General features: G+C 39.0%; 1 protein-coding gene across 4 annotated transcripts in view; it reads left to right on the top strand.

Moving 5' to 3' along the window:
- LOC138007890 (uncharacterized) overlaps window positions 1-10,000 on the top strand; it is a 29,312-nt gene that overhangs the window by 11,710 nt on the left and 7,602 nt on the right. Inside the window, exons 1-2 of one of the 4 annotated variants that reach the window (XM_068855001.1) lie at window positions 2,048-2,123; window positions 7,578-7,971. The exons of 1 other annotated variant lie outside the window; for it this stretch is intronic. The gene's annotated coding sequence lies outside the window, so the exon portion shown is untranslated. Of the gene's footprint in view, window positions 1-2,041; window positions 2,124-4,786; window positions 4,818-7,577; window positions 7,972-10,000 lie in introns of those variants that run through there. 2 more of the 4 variants (XM_068855002.1, XM_068855000.1) reach the window with 2 other exon arrangements.

Here is a 10,000-nt window from a genome sequence, read left to right on the forward strand (position 1 = left end):
CGTCTTAGTTACTGGGTTGCCAATCTCGACCCCAGAGGTCTTCTCTTGACTGTCGATCCAAGACTCTGGTGACGAGAATGCTGGGTTGCCAAACCCAGTCGGAATCTGCGTTTCATTTTTCCGTATTTTTTTCCGTGCGGTAAACGTCTCGCCTGTCACTCCCCTGGTAAGTGATGTCTTTGTGCATAGAGTCTTCTGTGCGTATTTTATTACGTTTACGGGGACTGGAGTAATGCGTACATCTCTCTGGTGCACACGGGAGGACATTTAATTAACCTGCGATGGCGTCGAAAGTCATTGTAACGCACATGGCGTTTTAGTACATCTTTAAACAAAATATACCCATATGTAGCTCAAGAATGGAACGTCAAGACAGGTGGTGAAACATAAAGATCTGGAATCCTAAAAGCGACGAGTAATGGACTTCGACAGCAATCTTTCGCCCGTCGAGCCGAAATCAAATATTTCGCCAAGGTGGTGTTATGTACAACACTGAAACCGAATGGAAATTTCTCTGATAACTTATGGGTTCAACAAAGACAGAGAAGGAATCGAACACCGTAAGTAGATCTGTGATCTCTGTTGTCTGTCTGACAGTGTTTACTGAAGTTGCATCTATTTAAAGTTGTCTGGCAAGTAACATTTATTTTGTATTCCACTCTGCAGAGGTGAAAAAAAATTGGAAATGTGACAGTGAAAAATTATTTGAATGACAGTTTGTTGTCTCTTTTGTGCTTTATTATTTACGGTCAAGGTTCTTTCGAAAAGGGTTTGATGTGAGCTGTCAGAAATTTAGTTAATAGCATATGCTTTGTGACACCGATTGTGTGTCTCGTTTGCCCGCACGCAATTGAAATAGGAAGAGTTTTTTGCCTCTAATAGCAAATATGTTGTTAATTTGTTTCAATACATTTTTCGCTGGAAAAGATTTTTGTGAGGTTTCCATATTATCTGAAATTTTGTCGTGTCGTGTAATTTTCGAGCTTAACAAATTTACATACGGGCGTGGAAATATGATATGGGGGGATTTTTGTGGTAGTGCATTGTAAGCAGCGCATAAGTCACGAAAATAAACAGGTCTGTTAGAAGCGTGCTTGCGTTTCAACAAAATGAGCGCCAAAATCGGCAAAAAATTGTGACGCTGATGAACAATAAAGTAGCTGCTATTCCCAAAACGATGGAATTACCTGGTGATAAATAACCTCGTCTTAGAAGGTAAATTTTTGACTTTGCAGAAACAATGTTCAACCTCAAGAGTTGGGCGATTGTGATCTTTGTGTTGAATTCGCACATTTATTATCAAACTTTATAACACTTCAAAGAAAAAGAAAACTAACAAAAACAAAACTTAAAGCAAGCCAACAAAATCTGTACCTTGCTTAGGTCGCATTTGTGAGCGTTAAAATAGAATTTCGGTCCAACGCTTCTGTTATATGAAGGGGTATATTTTTTTAGGTCACCCATCGAGATACTAACTCCGCCGGACAGGCAGTAACTTAAGTGAACGTTTGTATTACAAAGCTGTCAGATGCTCAGAGTGCAAGCTTAAACTTGTGGTGAAAAGAAGTTGTGAGAGAACTTGAAAATGATCAACATGTCGGCCCAGAAGCCAATGTTTCTCGATTCCCTTTTATTTTCTTCAATCTTTCTGAGTTCAGTACTTTGCTAGTAACCACATGTCTTCTCAGGGGGCTATTTACCCAAGACTTCTACCATGGCACTACAATGATATACAATACCAAAATAATATCGTGCACTGTTAGAGCTACATATTACGCAAAGACAACTTGAATCTCCTGGAAGACAACACGAAGATCACCAAGTTGGCAAGGTCTTCTGAATTTTTATCTATAGGAAGTTGAAGATGATCTAGAAATAAATATTTTTTCAAGTTTCCAGTTCCGTGACGTCCTTTGTTTCGAAAATACGGCATTTTGAATTTCCTAAGTGTTACCTTTACGTGACACCATGATCCCATGAATCTCAGCAGTTTTCAAGAACATTACGAGATGTATTCATAGACGTGTATTTATCTCATACGAGAAAAGTAAGATCTTTCATGGCAAAGTGAAGTCCAGATGTTGGAGCACCTTGATCCATCTACACAAAAGTCGATTTTAAAGGTGCGTGAAACGCTTCGATGGACAAATAGCTGAGAAACAATGTACCCAACAGGCGAGGTTTCTAAGGTAGCGTTTACACGAACGCGGTCTCACATCGACACGGCTTCATGACTTCGAAACCGCGTCAAAATCGATGCGGTTTGGAAGTGTTTACACGGAACTGTTTTCGCCAGAAAATCCAAGTCGTGATGGTATAAGCGAGCGGGCAATAGTCTCCATCGGTGTCGTGTAAACAGAAGGTGTAACCGCATCGAAAACGATGTGGTTACAAATGAAACCGGGTTCGTGTAAACGCTGCCTAGATTACCTTCCTGTAACATTCCAAGTTATTGGCGTTTTTCATCGAACGTTTCGAATGTATTTTTGTTGTTACGTGACAATGCAAATGATCTATTGCACGTAAAATTTTCAGTTGTCGAGAAACTCAGTGTCGATTTGAAAGCTGCGGTGAATCAATTCCCAGAGTTCAGCTTGCCCTATTCACATAACAGAATATTCTACTTCTTCCATATTTTCCCCTTGCACATCTCCGCAGTAGTCACATGCGCCTCTCGAGCGCCTATTTTTTGTTTTGCTCTAAAATGCGAACTCACACATCGTTTCGTGATTCATGCGATATCCGTTTTTTGCGTGAAATTTACCGTGGAATTCACTACTTAGGCAACGAATTTTTTTATAGAAGAAAGCGAAGAAACTGTACAGCCAGTCAAGACTAAATAACTCGGGAGCTCCGCCTTTAAGCTTGGCTAAATCTATATATTATAATTCTGAACACTGCATTTCTGTGGTGCTGAAGAAATATCATTAGTGTATATACTAAATAAGTGGTCCAAGTATACTCCCCCGCGGAACGCCGCAGCTGATTGACAAGGGCTCTGACAATGTTGAATAGATTCGTTCCACTTGTCGTCTATCATAAAGGTAGCTACAAAACCACTGGATAACTAACTGAGTTTGAGGCGCCCACAAGTTGCAATTTCAAGATCAGGGTTTCGTGGGTAACGCTGTCAAAGGCCTTGCTCATGTCTAAAAACACTGCCAAAGTCAACATCTTTTGATCTATTGCTCTTAGAATAGTGTCGGTTGTTTCTATGACAGATGCGAGTTTCTGTCGAGTGCTATTTCTTGTTTCCACTTTGAGTTTTTGCAAATAAGAAGTAAAGTGATTAATATGTACGACTTTTTCACAGACTTTTTACAAATGTGCCAGTCAATACTTGGCTGTGTAGCCGTGCGATGCGGTTCCAATTGACCCTTGCTCACCATAGAGTCTCCAGTAGCTCAGTGGTTAGAGCATCCGACTAGATCACGGAGGGTCGTGGGTTCAAATCCCATCTGGAACTCGGATATTTTTCCGAGTCTACATTTCTCCTTACATTCAATATCATTGTTACTTTTTACAAAACCGGTAAAAGTGAGATAGGTCTGGTGTTATTTGCCAGTCTCTAAGTGGTGGGAAATACGCATGATTCGCCGCAGTCCTTCAAAACACGAACAGGAATCTTGTCGATCCCTGGGACTTTGTTAGATGGCATTGATGATATTATGCGTTCTATCTCACTACTGCCTTTAGTATTCAACTGAAACTGTTCGCACAATTAAAGGATGCTGTGTTAGAACAAAATAATGTCGGTTCAGTGTTATGTTGCATTCATTATAGCCAATGACTGGATTTGTCAACAAAAGTTTGGCCAACTGAAACAAAAAACTGATTGAATTCGTCTCCAACAGTTTTGTTATCCTTGCCGAAAATTCCCCGGGGTGTACACTTTTTAGGGATTATGTGACGAATTGCTTTCCAAATGTTGTTTGTATTGCCTGGGCGTATTTGGATCTGTTCTATGAAGAATTCTCGTTCAGCAATTTTAATTTCTCTTTTAGCCTCCTGTCTTAGGTTTCTGTAAGCCGTCCAAGCCATTGGGTCCTTACTTTTTCTTACCTCTTTGTTTTCACCAGTGCGCGTATATTTAACAATTTATCGTGCGAAATCGATATCAGTTATACATGGATTTGGCTTTCCGCGGACTTTGAAAGTTTTAATCGGAGCATGCTGGTCAAGTATGGAAGAAAAAAGGAAATTAAATACTTGAAGTTTGTCCTCGATATCATCAAAAACATCAACTATTGGCCTTACTATTTATAGCTTCCGGTATTGATAACAGGCTTGGGCGCTCTTGCTCTATTTTTAATGTAATTTAAGATAAGTAAGTGCGTGCTAGTTCAGTTATAAGGCACTGCACGGGAATCCCCTACGTTTTTTGAGAGTACTTCAGCTATTTCAATTAAGGTTGTCGGATAAAAGTTTCAAGCTTAAAGACAAGACCGAAAAGTAATATGGGTAATTCTTAATTTATTTTCGGAGGCGCGAGAAGTAGGATGGAAGAAAACACTGTTATCATTTGTCTGCGCACGGTGTTTTAAAAGCGACAAACAAAGACTCGCACAATTCGTATTGTGTAAACGTGCCTCTGTTTGACAGTATTACTAGATTAAAAGCCTACTTATTGGAGAGATACACAGAGGAACTCCGGATAGCAGCAGATTAACTTTACTTTTGGTTACATCTATGAAGGAAATAAGACGTTTTCCATTACTACTTAGTGTCGAAAAAGGGGATGATTACTTTGAGGGTCGCTCCACACTTACCTTAAGCCAAGAACTCACTCGTCTCAACATTGAGGAAGAAAAGAAAAGGTATAGTAATTTTATCCTGAATATCATCCCCGTCTCCTCAGGTTGCATACTCAGGGGAGTGTGTTACTCAAGAAGACGCCTGAAAATTGATTCAAGCTTCTCCGCCCGTCAAGTCAAACATTCTCAGTGCGAGGAATGAGGGGGTCCGATTAGTGTTAAAAAGATTTCATTTATGTCCCAGTTTTACGCTGTAAAGTTTGTAAAGCAAATTATGTTCGACAATATTCTTTTTCAAATTATTTTTATAACGCCATGTGAATCAGCATGTAACTCACGCGAAACTCACGGACTGCACGTGCATACACGTATGTTAATTTCATGCCGCTTTGACAGCTTTTGCCGAGTAGAAAAGTAAAAATTCTTCTATTTATGCAGCAGTGAAGAAAATCATTACGTTTGAGCCCCAGCGTTAGCTGTTAATCGTGTTTAGTATAGGTAATCGCATGGGGCCGAGTAAAATTAAGGATTAATATCACGCGTGTTTTCAGAAGTTGCTGAAATTGCCCGAGTCGCGCAGGGACGAGGGCAATTTCAGCAACTTCTGAAAACACAAGTGATATTAATCCTTAATTTTACGAGGACCCATTGCGATTACTTGTTAATAACAAAGAGGGCAAAATTTTCTTAACACTGTTGAGGCACCTCGAAAAAGAGACAGCTAAGCGGAGTTAAAACACTCGTTCGCTCGGAAGCAAAACAACTAACAAACAGACAAGCAAGTCAACTTGTTCTTTGCGTCCAAAACGAGTATAGATGATTGTTATTTACATCCACTCGAGAGGAAAATACGAGTTTCATTCGTAAACAACTGTAACAACGATTAAACCAAATGTTAAGCTTCAATTTATTTTATTCACCTGTGCTGTAGAGGTTTTTACCACTTGCAAATACGCATCCGTAAACATAGCAAACGGTTTGTCCAAAGAAATCCACCAAATTTGAGCTACTTGTTCCTCCCGTCAATGGCAAATTGTTCTGTGACCTTTTTTGTTGAGCTGCAAGATGTCGTGGTAAACTGAAAGCCCTTGACGAAAGGAATCATTTTGTTTTTCAACCACACAATCCCGCTACGCCGGGCGCCATGTAAGTCGATCCAAGTTTTAAGCTTTTCATGAAAAAAATCTTTTGCCCTTCTTCTTGTCACTCGAAAATTCAAATTCCAGATCATCTTTTAAAGCTAGTTCTTAATCTTTATGCCTTTTCGGCGAATGCAGCGCGAATTAAAAGACAAACTTCGATGAAGACGAAGTTGTTTTGCTCAAACAGAAGAAACCAACTGAATGTGGAAGACGTACGTTCAGCCAATCAGGAGCGAGAATTTTTGGCGCTCGACCAATCGTGAGCGAGTAATTTTGTCCTCTTCTCAAGCAAAATTAAGAAAAAAATACTCTCTTCATTGACCAATCAGCATTCAGTAATTTTGCCCTCTTTGTTATTAATGGTAAAATTATATTTTTTGTGTCGGTACCATTTAAATGAAGTAGCTTCGTTCATAGCTATTAGGGAGCTAAGCGACTACAACAGCGACGGCAGCGAAAACGCCACAAAACAAAAGGTTTAATGAGCAAAAACAGTAGTTTTTCACGTGCGTTTTAAATTTTGATAAATTTCTTTGCCGTCCTCTGCAAAATATCAAAGTGAAATGACCAAATTCAAGGTTTTGTTGAGAACGTGAACACACGACGGCGAATTTTTCACTCACTTTTCTTTACTTGAGCGCCACTCCTACCAATTTGGTTCCTGGGTAGTTTGCCGTTTCTGTAGAAGAGGAACGAGTTAAAATAATGGCGAATTAACACAAATAAAATAAAGTGATATTTTCAAGTGATGTTTTCTTTGGTGTTGCTGTCGTCGCTGCTTAAAAGTTCCCTAATCACAGTTAGCACAGGAACTGAATACAGCTCACTGGTGTTTTCTTGTTCAGCTAAATGGAACTCATGACAGTGAGGACGAACTCCCGGACTTGCCATTTTTCACAGGGAGGTCGAAAAAGTGCTGTACGGACGAGGCTTTGCTGATTTTGATAAATTTATTTAGCAAAAAAATTCCACATAACCTTGCGGTCTTGCCTTGTAGCTTTATGATTTGATCCGACAACGTTAATTGAAATAGCTGTATATGTTGTCGGTCAAATCCGTTTTCAGGTTGTATCCGTTTTTACCTAGGTTAAATTGGTGATCCTCATTTTACCTATAGGTTGAATATTAAAGCAGCTATCAATCCTCCAAAAAGGACTGAAAACACCTCCACCTTCCCTCAAGCACTGTCTTACCAATCTCAACACATCATCTTAATGACTTATATTATCTTATCGGTTTCTGTATTCATTATGCAGTTCTCGACATTACAACATAGTAAGAGATCAAAGAACTGTACTGTGCACTCACCTTTACTCGAACTCGGATCCTCCAGATTTGTTGTCCCGTGTGTCCTTACCACTACAGTACAACGACGAACATGCTTGACCTATCACAGTGCTTTAATTTCATTATTTACTTTTGTGTAATAAGTCAATTGACATTCATGTATCATAAACAAAACTTATCCTAACCTGACCCTAATTTTCTCCAGGCTTAATTTAGACCCAAAAAATGTTTCTTCGATTCATCTGAGTGCGTATTCAGAACCAAGGTAAAATGAGGATCATCAGTTTAACCTGAGTAAAAACGGATTCAACCTGAAAACAGATTTTGCCGTCAACATATACACCGTGCAAACGATAAACGATTTCAACTTCCTAACCTCGATTTTTGTCCACAGTTGCTGGAAACCAGACGGTGTAGTGAATGAGATGTCCCTCGATCAAGCACTTGGTTTTAAAATTTCGCGAAACATAGCACAAACGCCGCCGCCATCTCTGCCATTATGACAATCGATGCGATAGATCACATAACCAGGGATTTCAATTTACAAGTCTTGACCTGTGCTGTTTAGCTATGTTTCCGATTCAGTAAATAGATCGAACAGTAAATATATCGAACTTGTTGAACTTGTTGGCCAACACTGTTCTTTTACGAGGACAAAATGATCTCAGCATTTGATATAACGAACATTTAGGTGTGCTATGCTCATATTCCCATTCGTTTTGCCGGAGCCATTAGTAGAGTAATTCAGAGTGGGTCCAAGGTTGGTTTCCGCATCGTGTGAAACCAAGGTATCTTTTTTTTTTTTTTGAGAACGTAATTTTTATTGAGACACACCTGACACACAAACACTGGATGCTTACATCACTATATTATTTACATTACGTTCACTTACAGTACATTTATATGAATGAGGTTATTTGCAAACATTTGTTCGTTTACTTACGTACAATATATAGACTATATACTACTACATTGAAGCCTACATACAGACTATTAGGGACGGACCATTAGAAAAGTGAAGGGGGGGGGGGTTACTTTTTTTCAGCTTGCAGGGTTAGGCTCGATAGATTCAATGTATTTTAGTTTAGTAATTAGATGAGACAATGACGGCAAAAGATTTCTTAAGGCGATTCTGATAAATTGTTTGTTTTCCAACAATAATGACATGATTTTAAAAAAGCCAGTGAGACATAATAGGAGTTATGCCAGAAAAAATGTCAGTCGCTTAAAAGAATCCCAAGAGAATTCGATGTGTAATTTCTTAAGCCAAAGAAAAACGGACTCCCAGCAGGCCACTCTAAAACTGCAATGACAAAAGAGATGCTCGAGAGATTCGTCAGAATTTTTGCTGAAAGAGAAGAGGGGTGAGTCGACTAATTTCCTTTTGTATAACGATTTGTTAGTGTAAATTATTTGGTGAGCAGTTTGTATTGGAAGAATCTGGTTCTGCTGTCGAGTGAGACTACATGAGAAATTAGGTAGATTTTTTCCCAGTCAAGAATCCGGTCGTTGAACGAAGTGGTGTATTTGTAGTGTGCTGTAGGAGGGACCTGCAGAATTATTTTAACGAGTTTCCAATACAATTTAGAGGGGGTTAATTTATCATGTGATAACACATCATCTTCAAGACAAAGGGTGCAGTTAGATAATGTATTGTAAGAGTACGACGGAATCTGAACTGTACCTGCCTCTTTGGACTTAACAAGCTTTTTTCGTGCGAGAGGAAGAGAGTTGAACATTTCCAAGCAATAAGAATTAATCGTTAGCAAGAGTTATCATGCCCTTAGAAAAGAGTTTGCGACAAAAGACCATTTTACCATCAATACGCAGAAACTGGTTGTTCCATAAAATTCGATTAAAAACTTGTTCACATGTCAGAAAGGGTTTAACAGATAATTTGGACCAGACTGCAAGGCATTCCCTGAAAAAACTAGGAAGGCAGTTGGGCAGGTCGTCAATGCTAAAATTGATTGATTCAAACCAGCGCAAATTCAGAACTACTTAGTGTCAGGGAAAGACGTTCAAAGGATTTGATGCCCTGAACAAAAGTCGTTAGGTCATCGGCAAAGGCCACAAGTTTACTTTCTTTGTCTTCAACGTAAACACCACTTATGTCTTGATCACTTCGAATCTTCATAAGTAACAACTCTAGAGCAATAATGAACAGATAAGCCGACAGTGGGGCAAGGGCTTTGGAGGAAATCTTAACATCAACATTTAAAAGAGAAATCGGTCGCCAGTTCAAGTCTTAACGTACCTTCTGTCTCCATCTTTCTTATCAATCAATCGAATAACAGCTTGTTTCTCTGAGTTAGACAATGCGCCGTGTTCAAAAGAGAAGTTTAAGGAATCAGTAAGCTTTTGACCTAATAAGCTCGAGAAGCCCTTGTGGAAATCTACGGTTTAGCCATCGTTACCAGGAGCTTTACCACTTCGGAATTTAAAGCATTCAATGTATTACTGTAGACGGCAAGGAAATTAAATTGGGAATATTTGTAGATGATTTAATAGGATTAATTAGTGAGAAATGAGCGATCGTTTAATAGATTTCTTGATACAACGTAAGAGTTTGAGGAGTGCTCAGGACTCCATATCAATTATCAAATACTCCTTCTTGGAATCAAAATTTAGCACCTGGGAGTGAAAAAAAGGGAATTAAGGAAGGCTAAACTTAAGAGGACGGCAAAAACGTTGGGAGTGTACTTCACATATGACTTTTTCCTTAGGCAGAAGCTAAATTGTGATGAAGTCATTCAATCAATTAAAGGAAAATTAAAATTGGGGAAATGGAGAAATCTTACTATTATAGACAGAATC

The sequence above is a fragment of the Montipora foliosa genome, chromosome 6 (assembly GCF_036669935.1).
Source record: "Montipora foliosa isolate CH-2021 chromosome 6, ASM3666993v2, whole genome shotgun sequence".
Classification (NCBI taxonomy): Eukaryota; Metazoa; Cnidaria; class Anthozoa; order Scleractinia; family Acroporidae; genus Montipora; species Montipora foliosa.